This window comes from Stenella coeruleoalba (genome assembly GCF_951394435.1).
Source record: "Stenella coeruleoalba genome assembly, chromosome: 4".
NCBI classification, from domain to species: domain Eukaryota; kingdom Metazoa; phylum Chordata; class Mammalia; order Artiodactyla; family Delphinidae; genus Stenella; species Stenella coeruleoalba.
Window position 1 is genome coordinate 27,337,431 of NC_137149.1, and position 23,689 is coordinate 27,361,119.

The window sequence follows — 23,689 nt, forward strand, 5'->3', positions numbered from 1 at the left end:
AGAAAGCGAAGGTACTTAAAAGAATTTGAAAGCAAGGGAGGTACCTGAGAGAAGCTGGGAAAGTTATGAGGAAAGGCAGAGGAATTAAGCTAATTCTGGATCAGAAGACACAAAGAAGCTATTCCAGGCAATAAAAAATGTGAGCAAAAGAATGTGTCAGCAAATATGAATACAACGTGTTTCTGTTTTACTGAAACATCCTGATTAGGTCATGAAAAGGCAACGTTGGATAACTTGAATGAGGGATAGATCAGGGGTTGGCACACGAGGGTCCAAGGGCCAAGTCCAGCCTACCATGTGTTTTTTTCAACAGTCTGTGAGCTAAAAATGGTTTTTATATTTTTAAATGGTTGGGGGAGAATCTGAAGGAGAATAACATATCATGACATGTGAAAATTATATGAAATCCAGATTTCAGTGCCCATAAATAAAGTTTTATTGGAGCACAACCACACTGACTCATTTACATGTTGTCTACGGCTGCTTTGGGTACAAGAGTAGAATTGAGTAGTAACCATATAATCCACAAAGCCAAAAATATTTACTATCTGGTCCTTTACCAGAAAAGTTGCAACCCCCGATCTACAAAAATGAAACTCCTAATTTATTCTATTACCCACAGACCAACAAGTTTAATAATTTAAGTCAAAATAGGTCAGTTGTTTTCATTTTTGTGATAAGACAACTAGAGAGAATTTTAAAGATTACAAATTTATATTGTTGTTGATCACTGTTTCTAAAACGAAATTCGTTTTCCTATAATTACTTACCAAAAGTACTGATGAGTCTAAGTCACATTTTCATTGTCACTCAGGGGAATTTATGAAATGAGACCAAATTTGGTTGAACCATTACTGAATCTTTTTTTTTTTTAAATCTCTATTGAAAATCACTCACAGTGTTAAGTCCACTCTCTTATCTCCTTATCTAGAGCAAATCAGGTCCAGGTGTTGACTGATAAGTTGAAAAAGTTAGAACGGAGAATTAGTTTAAAAGATGTATACGTAACTTAAATATTTTATTTTAACTTAATTAAAAGTGCATTTAGGGCTTCCCTGGTGGCGCAGTGGTTGAGAGTCCGCCTGCCGATGCAGAGGACATGGGTTCGTGCCCCGGTCCGGGAAGATCCCACATGCAGCGGAGCGGCTGGGCCCGTGAGCCATGGCCGCTGAGCCTGCGCGTCCAGAGCCGGTGCTCCACAACGGGAGAGGCCACAACAGTGAGAGGCCCGTGTACCGCAAAAAAAAAAAAAAAAAAAAAAAAAAAGTGCATTTATTCACCATTTATTGCAAAGGGACAAAAACCCTTGTTTAATTTCATATCTACAATACGGAGTTCCAAGTCTTCTTCCTTGCAATTAAACCACATCCTCAGTGGATATTCTCCACTTCAAATTTCAGTTTCTTTAAGTGGAGGGAAAATGTCAAGCCAAATGTGAGGCAATCTGAATATAGACTCTTCATGATTTATATTTATATAAAAGGAAATTCTCTCTAATCTTTTACAGTTTTCTGGCCCACCTTGAGTCACTTTTGTGGGTTTTTTTTTTTTTTTTTTTTTTGCTGTACGTGGGCCTCTCACTGTTGTGGCCTCTCCCGTTGCGGAGCACAGGCTCCGGACGCGCAGGCTCGGCGGCCATGGCTCACGGGCCCAGCCGCTCTGCGGCATGTGGGATCTTCCCGGACCGGGGCACAAACCCCTGTCCCCTGCATCGGCAGGCGGACTCTCAACCACTGCGCCACCAGGGAAGCCCTTGACTCACTTTTATGATCTTTCCAAAGCATTCCATTTTTCATACAAATAACATTTATTTCAAATATGTTTCATCTACAATGTAACATTTAATCAGTTTGCATAACTATAATAACAAATACAAAGAGACAGAAACACAAGGGACTATGGGTACGCACACAACTCCCAGGCAAACCAGAAAGTCGTCACTCGCCACATGCATTCAGCACATCACGGCCAAATTCAGCATATTCTCCAGGGGAAAGGAGTATATAGGTTAATCCAGCTTGATGACTTTGTGAACACTTACTGTATTCTGTTAAAAGCTAATAAAGTTTTGTATCCTTTGTACAAGACTTATTTTCATGGAATTTGTCTAGAAATATTTTTCATATTCTCAGAATTCCTAAAAAAATTAAGTATTTTCTGCTTATATTAAGTGATGAAATCAACAGAACCTAGGGATTTTTGCTTTGTTTTGTTTTTTAATCTTTCAATTATTGATGCATTAGAGCTGGTATTCTTGCTTAATGCTAATTTGGATAATTCCATGTTGCTTACATAAATTTTCCCAAAGTTTCAATTAGATACAGCATCCTTTGATTCTGATCCTAAACCAACATTCTTATTGTTCTGAACCATCGATCAGCTGCCAGATTCCATTTCCCAGATCAGGTTTCCAACCATTTCAATTAGTAAACATCATTCAGAATTTGAGATGGAAAATACATTTTAAACTACTAATGAATATTTCAGCAACTTAAAAAAAATTAATATTTTCTTCTTTTCTAACTGAGCTGGCAATATTGACCCTAACATTGCTGGCAATTACTTCTGTATATTTTTCCCTACATGTGGGACTATAAAAACAATTCAAGGGTCAAAAGCTTAGAGAAAAAAATATCTTTATTCACAGCAGCTGATATATTCAAACTTCATTAAATAACAGTATATGTTAGCTATTTTAAATTGTGCTATAGAACATATTTGATAACATAATAATTCACGATACAGTAAGTAAATAACACTTAAAATGTGTGGTATATTTTCATTGTTATAAAGAAGAATGAGAATTCTGTTTATACTAAAATATAAAAGTTAATAAAACTGTAATTGGGGCTTCTCTGGTGGCACAGTGGTTGAGAATCTGCCTGCCAATGCAGGGGACACGGGTTCGAGTTCTGGTCTGGGAGGATCCCGCATGCCACGGAGCAACTGGGCCCGTGAGCCACAATTACTGAGCCTGCGCGTCTGGAGCCTGTGCTCCACAACAAGAGAGGCCGCGATAGTGAGAGGCCCACGCACCGTGATGAAGAGTGGCCCTCACTTGCCACAACTAGAGAAAGCCCTCTCACAGAAACGAAGACCCAACACAGCCATAAATAAATAAATAAATAAATAAATAAATAAATAAACAAAGCAAACTGTCAACAAGTAAAAATAAATAAACACTATTAAAAAAACTGTAATTGTAAAAAACTACATATATGTAGTTATTTCTATATGTTAGGCATAGTCATAACTTTTACTTTCTTTTTTTAGCTTATCTGTACATCTGATTTGAGGCTATTCTCCAAGAAACAAACAATTGGAGCTATTCTCCAGAAAAAGACTGTATTAATTCATGAATTCTAATCTGATCCTAATTCATCAATCTCTTTGAGGAATTTATAGGGAAGTTACCAACCTCTGGTCTAATCAAATACAGAAAAGAGAAGAAGGAAAGAGGATCAGAGGATACAGATAGGGGATGCTCTGATCAAATTTTTATGTGATAATTAAATGGAAACAGCAAGTTTTGTTTTTCTTCTACCTCAATCAAAAACTACAAATCTCTTTCAACCTATAAAGCTAACTTTTCTAATTACAGTCAGAAGCTAGTTTCCTGGAGGAAGATGATGCTTTGCTGTTGGCATTTCACACTCTGCTCAATGGTGTAAACTTACTATATCTCAACCGATCTGGCAAACAGATCTCTAAAACCCAAGAGCCATCTCATCACAACTGTCAATAGATAGAACTGTTTCCCTGCACTATTAGGTTCCAATGCTCACTGACTTTGTAAACAACTAGTATATTAACTACAACAAAATAAAATGGGGTATTCTTTACCAGACTTACACAAGCACTTTCCAATAGAACTTTCTGTAATGATGGAAATGTTCTATAATTTGCCCAAAGAAGTATAATTTGTACAAAGTAGTTTGGAGAAGAAGGAGGTGACGTGAGAGGAAGAGGTTTGGAGGAAACTTTTAAGCATAATGGATATTCACTATCTTGACTGTGGTGATGTTTTCAAATTTATTTTAAATTTATCAAAGTGTATGCTTTCAATATGTACAGCTTATTATATTTTAATTATACCTCTATAAAGTTGTGTGTGTGTGTGTCCCACTGTGCTAGTAATATGTAGGGGATATCACTTTTGTTAAAGAGCTGCTTTAGGGTATACAGCTGGAGCTTCAATTCAAGAAGCTGATCTTTGTTGATCCTGGAATTCCAAAATGTCAGAACATAGATGAAAGTCCAGGGGAACCAGCACTAAGTATCTCCTGGCTGGAGACGCTGAAGAGGGAAGTGGAACCAGATCACATAGACTGGGTAAGTGCAAGGAATTCGAAATGTAATGAGAAACCATTGGGGGATTTAGGGAGGAATTTAATTTTCAGAGCTCCCTTTGTAGTTGCCCTTGCTGTGTTTGTTTATACATATAATACACCACATGGTTCAAGAGTTCAATACCTATAAAAATGTATACAACAAAAAGCCTTCTGCATTAGTTTTCTATCGCCATGTAACAAATTACTCTCAAACTTAATAGCTTAGAACAATAAACATTTATTATTTCACAGTTCCTGTGGCTCAGGGATTTGAGAGTGGCTTGGCTGGGTGGTTCCGTCTCAGGGTCCCTCACAAAATTGCGTCAAAACTCAGGCCAGGACTCCAAGGATCTGAAGGTTTGCCTGGGGAAGAGGATCTGCCTCCAAGAAAAGACACACATATGGCTGTTGTCCGGAGGCCTCAGTGCCTCAACAGATGAACCCCTCTACAGGTGTGGAGCTGTTTGAGTGCCCTACACCAAGGCAGATGGCTTGCTCTATAGGTACTGATCCAACAGAACAAGATAGAAGCTGCATATCTTTTTCTTTTTAAGAATTTTATTTACTTATTTATTTTTATTTTTATTTTTATAAAAGATATGTGGCTTGGGACTTCCCTGGTGGTCCAGTGGTTAAGGCAAAAACCTCAATTTAAAAATGAGTACATCTCTCCAAAGAAGACTAAAAATAACCAATAAGCATATGAAAAGATGTTCAACCTCACAAACACAATGAGTTACCACTTCATACCCACTAGGGCAGCTCTAATCAAAAAGTCCTGGGACTTCCCTGGTGGTCCAGTGGTTAAGAATCCGCCTTCCAATGCAGGGGATGTGGGTTTGATCCCTGGTCAGGGAACTAAGGTCCCACATGCTGTGGGGCAACTAAGCCCGAGGCACACCACAACTACTGAGCCCGCACGTTCTGGACCCTACACGCCACAACTAGAGAAGCCCAAACACCACAACTAGAGAAGCCCACACGCCACAACAAAGATCCCGCATGCCGCAACCAAGAACCGATGCAGTCAAATAATAAAATTTTTAAAGTCCAATAATAACAAGAGTTAATGAAGATATAGAAAAATCAAAACCCTCATACTCTGCCAGTGAAAATGCAGTCTCTTTGGAAAACAATCTTGCAATCTCTCAAATGATTAAACCTAGAGTTACCATGTGGCCTAGCAATTCCACTCCTAGGTAGAACCAACAGAAATGAAAACATATCCATGTGAAAACTTGTACATGAATGTTTATAGTAGCATTATTAATAATAGCAAAAAAGTGGAAACAATCCAAATATGTGTCAACTGATGAATGAATAAACAAAGTGTGGTGTATGTATACAGTAGAATATTACTCAGCCATAAAAAGGAATGGAGGACTGATACATGACAACATGGATGAATCTTGTAAGCATTATTCTAAGTGAAGCCAGACACAAAAGGTCATATAATATACTGGGTTGGCCAAAAAGTTCCTTCAGTTTTTAAGTAAAAATAAAAGACACATTTTTTTATTTTCACCAAGAACTTTATTGAACAATGTTTCACCATTTTGTTCTACTACCTTCTGACATTTTTCAGGCAACTTCATATTTCCATCTTCCCAAAACATTTTATCTCTGAGCAAAGAACTGTTCCAGATACCTTTTACAGTCTTCCAGGGAATTGAAATCTTTTCCATCAAGAGAATTTTGTAAAGACTGAAATAAATGTAAATCCAAAGGTGCATTGTCTGGTGAATATCGTAGATGAATCAGAACTTCCCAGTCAAGCTATAACAGTTTTTGCCTGGTCATCAAAGAAACATGGGGTCTTGCATTAACCTGATGGAAGATTATGCATTTTCTGTTGACTAATTCCGGATGCTTTTCATCGGGTGCTGCTTTGTTGGTCTAACTGGGAGCAGTACTTGTTGGAATTAATTGTTTGGTTTTCCGGAAGGAACTCATAATAGGGGACTCCCTTTCAATCCCACCATATACACAACATCATCTTCTTTGGATGAAGTCCGGCCTTTGGTGGTTGGTGGTGGTTCATTTCTCTTGCCCCAGGATTTCTTCCATTCCACATTATTGTACAGTATTCACTTTTCATCACCCGTTACAATTTGTTTTAAAAACGGAACGTTTTCGTTATGTTTCAGTGGAGAATCGCATGCAGAAATATGGTCAAAAAGGTTTTTTTCACTTAACTTAGGTGGAATCCAAACATCAAAGCGACTAACATAACCAAGCTGGTGCAAATTATTTTCAACGCTTGATTTGGATATTTTGAGTATGTCAGCTATCTCCCGTGTGGAATAACGTTGACTGTTCTCAATTTATGCCTCGATTTCATCATTATCAATTTCAACTGGTCTACCCAACCGTGGAGCATCATCCAGCTTGAGAAATCTCCAGCATGAAACTTGGCAAACCACTTTTGACACATTCAATCAGTCACAGCACCTTCTCCATACACTGCACAAAGCTTTTTTTGCATTTCAGTTGTGCTTTTACCTTTCTTGAAATAATAGAGCATAACATGCTGAAAAATGTGGCTTTTTTCTTCCAACATTAAAATGGCTATACAAAAATTCACCAGTTTTGATGAATTTTTTTTAAATGCATGTTGATATGACACCTGCCACAGTACAATATAACAAAATTGTTTCGAATCAAGTTAAAGACAAGTAAGCGCTACTAGAGCCATCTTATGGGAAAAAAATGAACGAACCTTTTGGCCAACCCAATATGGGCCAACCCAATATGATTCCATTTATATAAAACATTCAGAATAAGCAAACCCACAGACACAGAAAGTTTATTAGTGGTTGCCAGGGACTGGGGGGAAGTGGGAATGGGGAGTGACTGCTAACAGGTACAGAGTTTCTTTTTGGGGTGATGAAAATATTATGGAATTAAATAGTGGTGTTAGTTGCACAACTGTGAATATGCTAAAAAAAACCACTGAATTGTAGCCTATACAATGGTGAATTTTATGGTATACGTATCATACCTCAATTTTTTTAAATAGTATTTATACAAAAAAATGCAAAACTGAAGAAAAACAGAAGAAATAAATAACAAATTAAGAGTATTCACCAGAAAAATGCTCCCAAAGACACATAAAATTTAATCAAGTATATATTAATACTATTTTTCTTAAACTTTTAAAAGTAATTACCTTTATAAAATAAGAGCACAAAGTAGAAATACAAGTACTTAGGGAAGATAGGGAAATACTTTCAAAGGAGATAAAACATGAACTGGTAGAGTTCAGGAAAAAAATGGAAGAAAAAAATTAAAAGACCTCAGGAGTTCCCTGGTGGCCTGTGGTTAGGATTCCAGGCTTTCACTGCCAGGTCCCAGGTTCAATCCCTGGTTGAGGAACTGAGAGACCGCAAGCCATGTGGCATGCCCCCCCCCCACACACACACACACAATTAAAAGCCCTCAAAAAACGAAGTTATTATGAAAGCAGAAAAGAAGTACATTACAAACAAAAGATCTTTTGGAGTATATTAAAGGAGAACTTAGAAATCCAGTATAGCATGAATCTAGAAAATAGCTAGATCTATAGAAATACAAATAATTTTTTAGTGTATGAAAAGTAAATTTGAATTGCAGAAACTTAGATTTATTTACAATTTATGTAATTTTAGTTACAAGGAAGTAACTATTCTGACATAGACCAAGACTGATAAACCACCACAAAAGATTATCAGCAGACAATGTAGAATTGCGAGGGAAAAAGAAAAGACTATAGTTTTCCTTTAGATATATTTAACTTTTAAGAAAAAGTTAAGAATTTAACATTGGGACCACAGCACAAAGCTCCCATCTCTTTAAAAAATAATAATAAACATGAGGAAAAACACATTAAAACTTTACACCAGTGTTAACATCAAAAATTAACTGTTGGGGCTTCCCAGGTGGCGCAGTGGTTGAGAGTCCGCCTGCCGATGCAGAGGACACGGGTTCAGGCCCCCGGTCCGGGAAGATCCCACATGCCACGGAGCGGCTGGGCCCGTGAGCCATGGCCGCTGAGTCTGCACGTCCGGAGCCTGTGCTCCGCAACGGGAGAGGCCACGACAGTGAGAGGCCCGCGTACCACAAAAAAATATAGAAAAGAAAATAACAGGGTACTTAATTGCTTTAAAACTTGGAGCAACAACTTTTTTTTGGAATTAATATGTAAGAAACCTAGTAGACTATTCCTACCAATAATAGTTTTTTTTTTTTTTTTTGCACAGGCTCCGGACGCGCAGGCCCAGCGGCCATGGCTCACAGGCCCAGCCGCTCCGCGGTATGCGCGATCCTCCCAGACTGGGCACGAACCCGCGTCCCCTGCATCGGCAGGCACACTCCCAACCACTGTGCCACCAGGGAAGCCCCAATAATAGATCTTTTTAAAGGTGCAAGGAAATTTGTGAAACTCATCCATCTTCAGTGTTTCAAGTATATATGTCAGGAAATAAATCTTAGGTAAATGACAATATATTTTTTAAGGTTATGGTGTAAAATTAAATTAGATTCCTTGTAGTATTTTCTATGAATTCTAACTGCAGCAAAAATTCGTTCAAGTAACTCATGTTTCCCATCTCCATATCCCCACACCACATTTTGTTTTGTCCTCACCACTCTGTAAGTAGTTTATTCATCTATTTTTCATGGGTGAAACTGGCAGTGGAGTGAGATTACTGCAGCAAAGTACATCCTTTTTACGTGGCACAGAAATGCTTTTCATATACCCAGAAATCTTTTAAAAAGTGATTTTTAAACCATTTTTTAAATTGAAGTATAGTTAATTTACAACACTGTGTTAGTTTCAGGTATACAGCAAAGTGATTCAGTTTTTATATATATATCCCTTTGCAGATTCTAAAAAGATTTTTGTTTTTAACATGAGTTAAAAACAATACACAAGCATTCTCAGTGAGACCTTCTACAGTTGTGAGTTTGGTATAAACCAAAATTCATTGTAACTACAAGTAACAGAGCTTTCAAAAAGTTTTGAGAAAATGAAAGATGGGAAGGTTAATTTCTTTACTGCAATTTTTAAACTCTCCACATTAAGTTTCAAGACTGTATACAGTCCTTTTGGGAGATTATGACTTAAAATGCTGAGCCAGAGTTCTCCCCATTACTTTGGCAGCAGCTGAAGTAACCTGTACCATTGGATGGATCAGTCATCATAATGCACAGGTCTTAGCTAATGCCATTTCTAAGGCTAACGAATCCCTAGTTTCTACTTCTAACTGTCACCAAAATTAAAGTGCCACCAGCATAGCACCTAGTTGTTTTTATATGGTCTCAAACTACAGCATTTGTTCATCACTTTTGACCAAGTAAACATTAAAGAAAAAATATCTTGGAGGTGTGGGCTCAAACCCTAATAAAAGATATTGCCTGTTTTTTGTTTTTGTTTTGTTTTTTGTTTTGTTTTTTGTATTACAGGCAGTATATAATGTCAACAGTCACAAGTAAGAAATCTGATCTCCTCAAAGAATTAACATATAAAATCAGTCCATAGTGCAAAGTCATCTTAAAGAGGCAGAGTAGCAGAAGTTAAAATAAAGGGAATGTCATACCTGCCACTCCCCTGCCCTGATCAGCGCCTGCTACACAATAAGGATCTCAAGAAATATTCATTGAATGAATGAATGGCAGTCTCTGATATCATTAACACTCTGAGATCTCATTTACTATATGAACATATCCAAAGTAAGAATGTACTATTTCGAATTAGAATTCATCAGTAGCAGAGGAACACAAAAGGAAAGTCGTCAATGCAGATGTTGGCAATGTCCATCTAAAAAAAAAAATTTTTTTTAAATTCTTATCAATGTGTTAATTAACTAGATGGGGGGTGGGATTCCTTTCACAATGTATACATATATCAGATCACCAAGATGTACATTTTAAACATCTTACAATTTTGTATGTCAATTGTACCTCAATAAAGCCTAAGTTTTAAAAAAATCCCTACCATTTAATGAAAATGTTACTGGTCCTTCCCAAAATGTCACAATGATGAGATGGCACTGAGAATCAGTGATATATCTGGTTAAGGGATATCTTGATCCCACCTGGAACAAAATCTTTGTTGAATGCTAAATGAATGTTAATATTCATTTATTAACCAGAACCCTTATTTTAGTCCTTCCCTATTATTTTGAATCTGTTTTCTTCCTTCTACAAGTAATTTTTGGCTCTTCTCCATAATACCCTATCTAATCCCTGTTTCTTCTTCTCATGACCTCTACATTTAGATAGTTTTTCTGGTTGCACGTATACCTACATAAATGTAAGGCCCTTGGGGACCCCTGAGTATACTGTCATTTACCTTTTATTAATTCCTTTAATAACAGTATTTTATCATATAATATTTGACCTTCCTTTGTTTACGAATATTTTATTATTTTCCTTGTAATATTACAAGATGGAGTTGCTCAGTTATAGTCATCACCAAATCAAATACATATAAAGATACTCTAAAGTTAGATATTTTCCCCAAAATTACATAGGAGTAAAAAATAAAAAACAGGGGCTTCCCTGGTGGTGCAGTGATTGAGAGTCCACCTGCCAATGCAGAGGACACAGGTTCGTGCCCCGGTCTGGGAAGATTCCCACATGCCGCGGAGCGGCTGGGCCCGTGAGCCATGGCTGCTGAGCCTGTGCGTCCAAAGCCTGTGCTCCACAACAGTGAGAGGCCCGCATACCACAAAAATAAATAAATAAATAAATAAATAAAATAAAAAACAAGATTTTTAAAAATTTATTTACTTTATTTTTGGCTGCATTGGGTCTTCATTGCTGCACACAGGCTTTCTCTAGTTGCGGCAAGCGGGGGCTACTCTCTTCATTGCAGTGCACGGGCTTCTCACTGCAGTGGCTTCTCTTGTTGTGGAGCACAGGCTCTAGGCATGCAGCCTTCAGTAGTTGTGGCACGTGGGCTCAGTAGTTGTGGCTCACACGCTCTACAGTGCAGGCTCAGTAGTTGTGGCACACAGGCTTAGCTGCTCTGCGGCATGTGGGATCTTCCGGGACCAGGGCTCGAACCCGTGTGCCATGCATTGGCAGGCAGATTCTTAACCACTGCACCACCAGGGAAGCCCAAAACAAGATTTTTTTAACCTTTAAGATAATGCTGAAAGCTCAGGCTATTGAATTTATTACATCTTACATAAAATTAGAAATTATGACTTTTTAATTTGGGAGTAATATATGATCATTCATTTTTTTTAATGAGACTATTTGAAAGATAAAAACTCTAAATCACCAATGTTTCCACTACCCACACATAGACACTCTTCCTCCTAGCCTTTTTCTCTATTGAAAGACACCTTGGATTTTTTTTTTTTTTTTTGCGGTACGCAGGCCTCTCACTGCTGTGGCCTCTCCCGCTGCGGAGCACAGGCTCCGGACGCGCAGGCCCAGCGGCCACGGCTCACGGGCCCAGCCGCTCCGCGGCACGTGGGATCTTCCCGGACCTGGGCATGAACCCGCGTCCCCTGCATCAGCAGGCGGACTCTCAACCACTGCACCACCAGGGAAGCCCCGACCCCTTGGATTTTTATAGTTAATCACACTATGTATAAATTAATATCCCTTAAAATCATTTTTTTAATGAAATAGCATATTTGGTGGGGGAACATAGCTTACTAACCTTTTGTTCTAGGAAAAAAAACATAAACATGGATTAGAAGAAATTATAAAATGGCAAGGCATTTAATAAATTCCAAAATCTTTACTTCATCACTAAAGGTACATGTGATCATTTATGTATACAAACTGTATTTACAGGAAAATTCAAATTCTGGAATTGCCTGCATCCTCTAGAGTAAATGGTTTTCATTTAATTTTTTATTCATAGGAAAAACATTTATCTCATGCCTTAAGAATGTTTTCCAAATCAAATATGTAAAATAACTGAAAAGAAAACAACTAGTTAATCAAACAATACGATTAGGTCATAAGACTTCACATTTGAGTATTTGACTGACTAATTTCATTGCCTTCTAATTGGAGGAGAAATAACCCTTCTCAATGGAATTAGACTCAAATCAGAGTCCATAAACATTTCCTCCACTAGTTTTGTTTCTGAGCTTTTTTTAAAATCCCATAAAAAACCACTGGGACTCTGGAATACAGCTGCCCTTGTTAGCATTCCAAAAATTAAAGCTCTCATGTGCCTCGGCCAGGAACACTCCAGAAATAATGAAGCCCAGCTTTCACATGGAAGATAAGCATGTTTAAAAATGTAGCTTAGAAGTGCTCTCATGGAAGAAACCATCTCTATCTCTTTATGAAATCAAAAAGTAATAATTGGATGCTAAAAATAATGAGATGAATTTATTCCAAGAGGAAGCATCATTCCTTAAGCCTGTCAAATACCACCATATAAAATCTCTTTGTTCCTATTTTTGATATTGAGTGCTCAGCAGTTTAATGCCAGTGGTGGAAGTAACAATGATCCTTAACTTCTACTAGGTGTTGGGCAAATGCCAGATATTTTCTTTCCATTCTTTATTTCCTTTCATCTTCACAACCACCCCCAGTGAAACCAGGACCCCCTAAAACTGAGCTCCTCTGGTGAGTTTATGATCAACCTCTCCACCCAAAACTTAATTCCCTTTCTTGTCCCACACCTGTTCCCCCTCAAAATTGAGGAGTATCAAAGAAAATGGGGATTGAAACTGAGCAGGATTCTTTGAGGTCTTCCCAGGTACAAACGCCCCTATGTGCCCCCCTCTTTCTTGTTTGTAGCAAAAAAAAGAAAAAAGGTTTTAGTCTCCTAGGCCTCCCCTGAGTTCCAAAGAGCAGGCTTAAGCAGTTAATAATTAGGACCATAAAGTCACAGGACTTAGTTCCTCCTGAAGGGATATACATCTGATGATGAGTTGTTCTACAGAAACTGAGACTCCCACCCAGGTGGAGGACGGTGACTACATGCTAACCACAAACACTAGACCCCAGACTGGTTGGAGCCAGAAGGTTGAGATTCTAGAAACTTCACCCTGTTACCTCAACACCTACCAGTCAGAAGAAGGTCCATGAGCCGATCATACAACCTATGACCCTCTCCCTTAACACTATCTTTGAAAACCCTCACCTGAAAGCCAGAAAGTTTGGATCTTTGAGCATGAGCTGCCCATTCTCCTTGCTTGGCCCTGCAATAAATCTTTCTCTGCTCCAAACTCCGATGTTTCAGTTTGTTTAACCTCACTGTTCATCAGGAACCTGACCTTGGGTTTGACAACACTAACTATTTTAGATGAGGAAATTGAAGCAGAGAAGCTAAATAACTTGCCCCAGTCACTTAGTAAGTGGCACACTCTAGATCAGAATCTAGATTTGAACTCAGTGCCAAGTTCTTGATGCTCTTATATTATAGAATAAGGAAAATTTTTCTTTATGTTCTCCACATAGCTCTGAATACCACCCCCTATTCTTCCCCCGTTTTCTCTCACCACCTTTTGTTTGCTTGTTTTTAACAAAGAATTATCTCAATGCACATTTATGATAAAATGTTGCACCCTGAAAGAGCTACATTTTAAAACATCATACCAAGTAAGGATTAGAAGCACTATCAGGTCCCTTGGGACACAGACCATGTCATTAAATTTTATTTAATCCTCTCAATAACGCTTTACATATCCCATTTTATACAAAAACTCAAGTAATTCAAGTAACTCCCCTCAAAGCAAATAGCTATTTATAAAGCTGAAATTTTTGTACAGCCAAATTTGAAACCCACATATTGTTTACTCCAGAGACCATGCTCTTTAATAGGCTAAAATATGTGCACTGCCATGCCTGCAATAAACAGGGTATTTAAACAACCCTCAGTAAATCAGAGTAACCACATGTTTAGTTTGGGTCTCAATCTAAATCCTCGTTAGTCAAATATGATCAGCCTTTGGGAGAACCCTAAATTCCTCAGAAATGGATTTAGAAGTTCCAAATTTCAAGGAATTCCAACTTATTTAGTAGTCCATATGCAATTTCAACCTTTCCTTTCCCTAAGAAGACAAAGCGTGTAGCCCAGCTAATTAGGTCTTTGTCAAACAATAGTTCTTTTCTTTAAATCTGTGGCTTCTCACCCAGATGATAAAAAGCTATTTCAGCTCAAGACTCTTACTTAATTGGTTTGCACCCTACCAGGGACCTCCTGGGCTCCTGCATATCCCCACATCAGAGTGCAGGGAGAATTCTCTGCCTGCCAGCAAAGCACAGTTCTAAGATTTATGCCTGGCTTTCATGTTCACCCAATGAATTAACTGGAAAGGCTTTGCTCCTATTGCTGCAACTACGTTCCCTAAGGAAAGCACTGCTTCGGAAGCTTGTGCATGTCAAAGGAAGTTTGTTTACCATTAGAAAAGTCCACCAGAATTAACAGTGAAGCGATTCTTTTGCAGCCTTTGGAAGCCCACATAGCTAAGGACCCCAAATCCCAGTGGCCTCAGTCACCCAAGCTTGGAAAGCAAAACTCACATCCAAAAACTAGCCATTATAAAATCTTTCCACTTTAAAATGCTAACTTTTTAAATATCCTACTGGTACTTTTTAAACCCACATATTTAAACAAGCTCCTAATTTAGCAAGTATTGCCTTATGTTGTAACTATATGGTGATACAAGTTTAGACCTAAAGATACCAGTAATCGTTTTTCCTAACCACTTCATTTTTCCAGATACTTAAGGACCAGAGGGTTCAAATATCTTTTCCAGTTAGTAGCAAGGGGTGGGGGGTGGTCCAGAACCCAGATCTTCTCAATTATTTCTTAGTGTTCAAATAAAAACTTTTTTTTAAAAAAAAAAGGAAGAAAAAAACCTCTGTTAAAAACTTGGGTCACAATACATGGTAAATTTGACTCCAAGAGACTGTGGGAGGAGAGAGTGACTGGGAAAGGAAGCACAGTCAATGGCACTTAATCAAATAAATGTTTTATTCTCTGAGTGATAGGATGCTGTAATAATGAAACACTGACATGAATCTTCCTTTCACTACAGCTATTTTCCCCCACAGAATGGATCAGATTTGCTGGGATATACCACCCACCCAATGTAGAGAATGGTATTCTGTATTCTGTAGAGAATGGCTGTTCCATGATTGGCAGATCAGCCAGTGAATTCACATCTGTTAGGGAGCAAACAAACATCATGGAAACCAGGGCAAATTTAGTAAGCAACTAAAATTTCATCTTTTCATTATTATTTTTTTTCAAGCAATGAAGGTTATCAGTTCAGGAGAGTGCTAGCTCTCTTAACCATCTAACCGGAAGTCAGTCAGGTGAGAGGGAGCCCCAGAAAGGGCTTGTGGCCAGGCAGGGTGGTCACAGATGAGCAGGGATGCAGCTGCCCCCATGCCGATTGCACACACACTTGCTGCTCAGCAGAGACTTTATGAAGGAGACTTCAGGCAGCAGAACAAAAATCTCTGGCTTCCTGCCATATATGCTGGCAGCAAATAAGAGACAACAGAAGAGCACAAGCTTAGGCACAGCACCGCTGAGGGTTGGAGCCTTCCTGGATGTGGGGAGGAGGAACCTGCTGAGGCCAGACAACTCAGGAAGACTGACATCTATCTGGGCCCACCAGCACTTACCCTTTCCCAAATGCAGAAAGCACAAAAGAAGAGTACCAGGAGTCTAAAAGGCATGGTATTTTAATGTAGATATTGAAACAAATGATCATAATTACCTTATTTAAAACTATAGCCCTTTGAGAGAGTATGGCTAAGAAAACCCCCAAGTTCTCTCTTTTTGCTTTGCCCAGGAACTATTTAGCCCAGTGACTACATAGCCCTTGGCCCAGACATACTTGTCTGTCATTTACTTCAAAGACTTCAGGGTAGGCAGCGGGATAATGTGGTTGTACACGGATTTTAATCCACACTCTGAGGGCAGCTAAATCACGTTTCCTAGGGGGTGGTTTTTGGCACTGGACAAACCCTCACCAAGAGTCCAAATTCCCAAGGTTGCTTGGGCAAACACTTCAGTCATCTCCCTCTGAATCTGTGCAAGAGGGGTCATTAATGAACACAAGGGCCTTAGATATAATCTATTAATGGTGAACTGAGTGGTGCTCAGGCAATGGGGACTGGCTGGAAATGATGGATGGAAAGCTCTGCCCTGCAGGGTCGAGCACCTGTCCAGCCCAGCAGCATAACAATTTTAAGACAGCTCTTATGACAAAAACTTCATTTGTTCCTGTGTCTGTCACATAACAGAAAATTCTGCCACCTGATCCAAATACAGTTAGGAACCCTGCTGCCAGACTATCATAACATTGCCTCAGATGGACCTCCCATATGTTGGTGATTTCAGGAAAGTATGAAAGGGTGGAGACCAGAAGTTGCATTCCAGGTTGTATGACTGCTTTTGTGCTAGCTCGCTATTAAATGTATGTTCATGGAACACAATTTGGTCCAACACGTGCTTTTATTGTATTATGTCACATGGTAGTTAGGTTGTAGATGGGAGAGAAGATGACTCTCACTCACTTCCTCTACTCATAGCACCTACTATGTGCACGAAAAGAACCTGAGAACTGTGAATGCCCACACTCTGAAGAGAGACCAGTGGTGGGCGCCACTCATCCCACCACTACCCACCTCTGCTTGTGTTCTTCCTGAACAAAGAGGGAATTAAAAGGGAAATTTCCCACACGTAAGTCCCCCTCTAGAACAAGGTATTACTATAAAAGTTGTGAAGTTACATTTACTTCTATAATCTCCAAGTTTGTTAGCAAAATGATAAAACAGTACAGACAAGAATGCTACATATACGGGTGACGTGTGAGGTTGGTGGCTGAACTTTGATTGATCCCACTAACTGCTGACAAGATGAGCACTGTGGGATTCTAGGATGACTAGAGGCACGGCCTCTGAAGGTTAAGTAAGCTGTGAAATGCACGTCCATTTCAGTAAATAGGATCAGTCAGGCCCTTTGCTTTGGGTTTTGTTTTTAAACGTTGTCAGATTATATATCAAGTTTTTTTAAAAAATATATACAGCAGGTTCTTATTAGTTATCCATTTTATACATATTAGCTTATATGTCAAGTTTTGTTGTTTTTCACCAAAAATTATGCAGCGGACTTTGCTGCCAGCGTAGCAATTTACTGAAAATACCTGTGTGTGTGTGTTAATTCATTGATTAGCATTTGTAGTATATAATCATGAATCAATACTCCAGGTCAAGAAAAGAGAAACTTTCATGGAAGACAATAAGAGGGTAAATATTCTCTAAATCATCTTTGTCCTCAAAGATATTACATACAGCCATAGTCCTAAAGAAAATCATTAAGCCAAGCTGGTCTTTTTTTCTAATTTTCCCTTTGTTTCAGTCAATACAAGAACTAAGATGGAGTGTAAAGAATAGAATCCTCCTGGAAAAATAAGAGACCTTGACATCATTCCCGTTACCAACCCCAAAATTGCTCTTATAGATCAGAAACAACTTAAAAGTCAAGCAGGGCTTCTCTGGTGGTGCAGTGGTTAAGAATCCGCCTGCCAATGCAGGGGACACGGGTTCGAGCCCTGGTCCGGGAAGATCCCACATGCCGTGGAGCAACTAAGCCGTGCGCCACAACTACTGAGCCTGTGCTCTAAAGCCCGTGAGCCACAATTACTGAAGCCCACATGCCACAACTACCGAAGCCCACATGCCACAACTACCAAAGCCCACGTGCCTAGAGCCCGTGCTCTGCAGCAAAGAGAAGCCGCAGCAATGAGAAGCCCACCCACTGCAACGAAGGGTAGCCCCGCTCGCCGCAACTAGAGAAAGCCCACGCGCAGCAACAAAGACCCAATGCAGCCAAAAATAAATAAATAAAATAAATTAAAAAAAAAAAGTCTAGCAGATCTAAGTTCAAATTTCCCTTCTTTCATTGCAGATACCTAACTTCTCTGAACTATGATTTCTTCATCCATCAACAAAACATATTTAATAATATCTACTTTGCAATGTTGTTGTAAGGACTAATACAGATAACAGAAAAAGAGCACCTGAAAGAATGCCTAACACATAATCTGTGCTCAATATATGACAGTGTTATTATTTTTCTTACTGACCTTATTTCTGTGAGTAATAATATTGTCATTCATTAGCAGCTTGCCTAGAATGAAGGAAGCAGTAATATCTATAAATAATTCATGACATTCCATGAAATAACAGTCATCTTCATTGCCTGGAAGCAATAAATAAATTAAAATTCTGATTTTCTTCATGATGTGACAAGAATGTGAATGGGATCAAAATATCTGCCCCCAAATATGCCACTTTGGCATAAAAATTGTTTTGACCTGAAGGCAATTAAAAAGCAGCGAATGTAGAATGTAGAAAGAGATCTCTGCTCTCACCCTATCTGCCTAAAAGTGAAACATAAATTTCCCTTTTTGAAGTTGTTCTCCCTTTCCTCTCCAAAACCAGGAAAAGGAAAACAACCATTATTACTGGAGACAGAAAGATGACACCAAAATCAGTCTGCACAAACAAACCTTACTAAAATAAATTTTATCTTTCATAACTTTCCCCCATATACTTACTTTCCCCCAATATACTTTCCCTAGGAGCCCAAACCCTTTTTCCTTTGTCTAATCACTTCTCCACAATTTATCACTCTTTGTTTAAACGGTATATGAGATCTCAAGGCTAACTGCTTCTTTAGATCTTCGTTTCCTTTCTATGAAGGGCTCTGTACCCTAAAATTAAACTATTAACATCAAATAAAATGTGTGTGCCTTTTCTCCTGTTAACCTTTTTGTCAGTTCCAGTCTAATTTGAACATCTCAATAACAGAAGGTAAACGGTAGATTAAAAGTTTTTTTTTCTTCCCCTACAAATTTGTATATGTTTTGAAACTAAGAACTACTCATCTTAATTTTAGGGGAGACAAGTAAATAAACAGTTTGAAAGAGCACTTAGTGCTATTCCTTTTGAGTTAGATCTTTGCTACACATCCAAGGACCAGCAGAATCAGCATCACCTGGGAGCTTTATAGAAATGCAAAATTTGAAGGCCTATCCCAGACCTACGGAATCAGAACCTGCATCTTAACAACCTCCAGGGGATTTGTATGCACTTTAAAGTTTGAGGAACACTGGACCCTTACTGTCCATATTCCTCCACTTGCCAGCCAACTCAGAGTGGTGACATTCTATTATTCTGTTTCTAATCAGTAGGAGGTGACTAAGTAAATTATTACAGCATAGAAACTTGTTATTTCTTTTTTAAAAACCCAGTTAGAGCCTTGTACAATGTGTAAAAGGCTCGGAATACCCATGGTGCCAAATTCTGGACAAATACATTCTTGTGAATTTAAACATGGTGGAAGAATATTTCCTAATGATTTTTCAAGCTGCCTAAGCCTAACCATGAGCACCTGCCCCTTGTGCTATGGCCAGTGTAGCACAGATACATTTTACATAATATGTTATGGTGAGCTCAAAAAGCAGACTGTCTTACATACACTGCTGATTTGATATTTCCTGACTTTTTGAAATACGAATGCTCAGTAAGTCTGAGGAATACCTTCCTCCATTTCTTAGAAGACTAATTTCATCCACATCACATGTCTATTGTTCACAGTCTCTTAAAAATATTTTCTTTTTTTTTTTTTTTTTTTTTTTTTTTGCTCTAATTGACAAAGACTCGCTTTACCAAAATTTAGTTAGGTTCCTTTGAGCCCTCAACTAAGCCTCAATCTTGACCCCCATCCTTGCTGGGACTGGAGAGCCCAACTTTAGCAAGAATCCTGTTAAGTCAGTTTAGAAAGAATCTCCCACCCAGGATATCTGAGCAAATTCTTCATCTCCCATTCTTGATATCTAGTCACCCTGGCTTGCCTTCAGCAAGAATCCTAAGTCAGTTCAGCAAGAATCCTCCTCCTCTGGATGCCTCCTCTTATTATTTTCCATCCACTGGCCCCCTCACTCTGCTCACTAGTTCTAAATCCCCAGCTCTCTTCGCTATATTGAGAGTTGAGCCTGATCTCTCACTTCTATTACTGTAGTCTTGACATCTTCCATAATAGTTCCAAGTAGTCTTCCTTACCATTTTAACAAGTGTCAGAATAATTTTGTCTTTAACAATACCCTTTTTAAAACTTCTTATTAAGAAGCAGCCAGGAAAAAAAAAGCGACAGCCAGAGCACAGAAACATTGGCAAGAACTGTAGCTTACTCCCTGAGAACTGTAAAGCACTGGGAACAGTGTGTTTGAACCAAGTTTATTTTATTAAAAGTATATTTGAGACTATTTAGCTCAAAACAAAACAAGTTAAGTTATTCAAGGCTGTGATTTTACCCAGAATGCTAGATAGAGATAGTCTAAATAAAATCAAACATCTAAACGATGGTCCAAAGATGTGAAGCCCCCAAATATTAATGATCTATTTCTGTTGGGAGTATAAATAGAAATGAGCCAGCTGAACAGAGGTCCAGTGATCCCGCATTAACTTACCTCTTGGGCAAGTACCCACATCTAAGTTTCACTCATACTACTCAATTGAAGTCCCAGAAACGAGACAACAGGAGACTCTTCTCACATCCCTCCAAAGGCCATCAAAATGACAACAGGGTGGTCAATTTCCAAAGGTCCGGGCACTCTACATAATACTGCCCCCATCACATCAAGCATTCCCACTGGGGATAATTTTTATTTTTAAAAAAATATTTATTTATGTATTTATTTAGGCTGTGCCGGGTCTTAGTTGTAGCATGCAGGATCTTTAATTATGGCATGCGGGTCCTTTATTTTATTCTACTTTTATAGTTGCAGCATGTGGACTCTTAGTTGCAGCATGCATGTGGGATCTAGTTCCCCAACCAGGGATCAAACCCAGGCCCCCTGCATTGGGAGCACGGAGTCTTACCCACTGGACCACCAGGGAAGTCCCCCACAGGGGATATTTTTTAAAAGACCTCTAAATACTCTCAAGTCTAAAAATTAACAAAATAGGTCAAAGTAGATGTAGTTACTAAAATGTGGATAGACGATAAGACAATTTCAGGCCACTTTTACAGGCATCTCCTTGGTTGAGTGCTTCATTATCCATACCTGTGTTTCCCAAGGCTGCGTTCTATAGAACACTAGCCGATGAGATGTTTTCAAAAAAAAAAAAAAAGGTTCCTTGATCAAATTAACTTGGAAAAGAATGAATGCTCTATCCTCCCTGAAAAGAATCATATGTTCATTAGCATACAAAAGATTCTAAATCATATTAGCATGTAAGGTTCTGAAAAGTTCCGAAGGAAAGGAGCCTGTATAACTTTCTTTAATCCAGGGTCTTCCCAAATGCAATTGCCACAGAACTTTTTTTTTTAAATCCCACACTGTGTGGGAATTCCCTGGTGGTCCCGTGGTTAGGAGTCGGCGCTTTCACTGCTGAGGGCCTGGGTTCAGTCCCTGGTCGGATCTGCAAGCCGCGTGGCCCAGCCAAAAAATAAAAAGTTTATTTTAAAAATCTCACAATGTGAATTACTCACTGAAAATCGCTGAACCTTATGGTGAGGACTTCATCTTCTTGGGGAAAGAAAAGGAGGAGGAGATGGGAGGGACAGGTGTCTTATATTATCAGTGAAGCTTATTTTACAAAAAAGGATTAAGGTATGGCATTCACAATACTCGCAGACACACAAATACACTACCATCATTACTTCTCATCTCTCCCAAAGTATAGAATAATGGGGAAATTTTGCTTTTCCTTTAAAGGTGGAGAGCCTAGAGGTAGAGTGCAGTCATCCAGAAGAACCCCTACTGGTAACAGAGTTAGAAAGTGAGGACAGGCATGGAGGGTGAGAGGCGTTCTGTATGGGGCTGGGACGAGACACCTGCACCTGACAAATCATTCCCATTTATTCAGAAAGATGAAACACAATCACTGAGGGCACTAGAAGACTGGGAGGAGGGCTGGAGAAAGCAAAGAATGAGGAGGGTAACAGAGGGATCGCTGCACCCATTGTTATTCACCATTTGCTGTTTCCTTGAAGAGATGGGTAACTTGGTGGTCAAGCTCAGGGACTCTGAGTCTGAACCCTGGCTCTGTCACTCTCCAGGTGTGAGGTGTCGGATAAGTCACTTAACCTTCCTGTGCCTCTAGTTTTCTTGCATATAATCATACTTACCTCATAGGGTCGTTGTGAAGTTAGTATGTGTAATTCGATTATGGCAATGCCTGGCACACAGTAAGTACTAGAGACATATTAGCTATAATCGTTACAGGTATTTCTGCTATAGCTTGATGTATACATCCTGAAAAAAAATTCTATATTCTACAAAACTGTGCTCTAAAAACACAGTCTATGGAGGGCAAAAGAGGAATAGAGGGACTTCTTAAAACCTATGCAACCTGTCATCAGGGCACTACCAAAAACTATAACTGGTATTGCTTGGACTTCCTGGCCAGGCAACTTAGCTGAAAGTTGCCTCAGCAGGTGTTCAAAATGCACAAAGACAATCGAGTAGAAATGTGGACAATACTTCAGTCTGAGCAGGCTGGTAGGTACCAAGAGAATGCAGATGGACACAGGACTCTGGGCCAGAGGGGCTGGCACCGAGGTGATCCCAGGAGGGCAATGCAACCCACCAGGAGTCGTAAGAGGCGTGCAGCCAGGGGTGTGTCCATCTGGGAAGGTAGCCCTTGGTCCAGACACTCGTTTTTAATTTTCACAAAATCCAGCAGAAAGTATCCCTGGTAACAGTGCAATTTATCTATTCCAGGGTCTCCACTGAGAGAAAGAGACAATTAGGAAGCTCACTGTTCCCACACATCTAAGCCACATCCTTTCACCCAGCTTTTTCAGTACTACAGTTAGTTGTTTGCTGTCTGTTTGCCTGAATCCTTTGTCATTCTCAGTTAATTTTCAAGTCATGGAGAAAAGAGGAGTAATTATATATTAGCCCCCTGCTTAATACATTTTCCCATTTTAAGATGAGGAAACTGAGGAAAAAAATCATTAACTTGCCCAACGTCAGGCAGCCGTGCAGAGAGCAAGTTCACGGGCTGTGCCCAGAGCGTGGGTAGCCTGTCTTATTCAATGTATTTGTGGGATTAAGAAACTGAACTGCAAAAACAACACTTGTGTCATTCGGAGCTTAATGTTTAGAAACAAACTAAAATCTTTTTTGAGGTTTGTCTATATACCTTCAACCTAACTCTTCAACACCCAATCAGAAACACAAGTAATATTATACAAAGACGCAAATAATCAAAATCAAGCCAGAGCACCTCACCCCCCATGCTACCCCATTCCTCCCACACCGAGCCCCTTCTCAGCACCCGGGCCTCCCATTCTTTTTCCTCACCCGAGCCCCCACCTCTGCACAATTGGTCCTAAACTGAATCCTCCATCACAAGCTCATTATGAA

At 39.2% G+C, this 23,689-nt stretch overlaps 1 protein-coding gene across 1 annotated transcript in view; it reads right to left on the bottom strand.

Moving 5' to 3' along the window:
* The window catches only part of ANK2 (ankyrin 2), a 680,317-nt gene that overhangs the window by 510,178 nt on the left and 146,450 nt on the right, over positions 1–23,689 (bottom strand). The gene's annotated exons all lie outside the window — the stretch shown is intronic.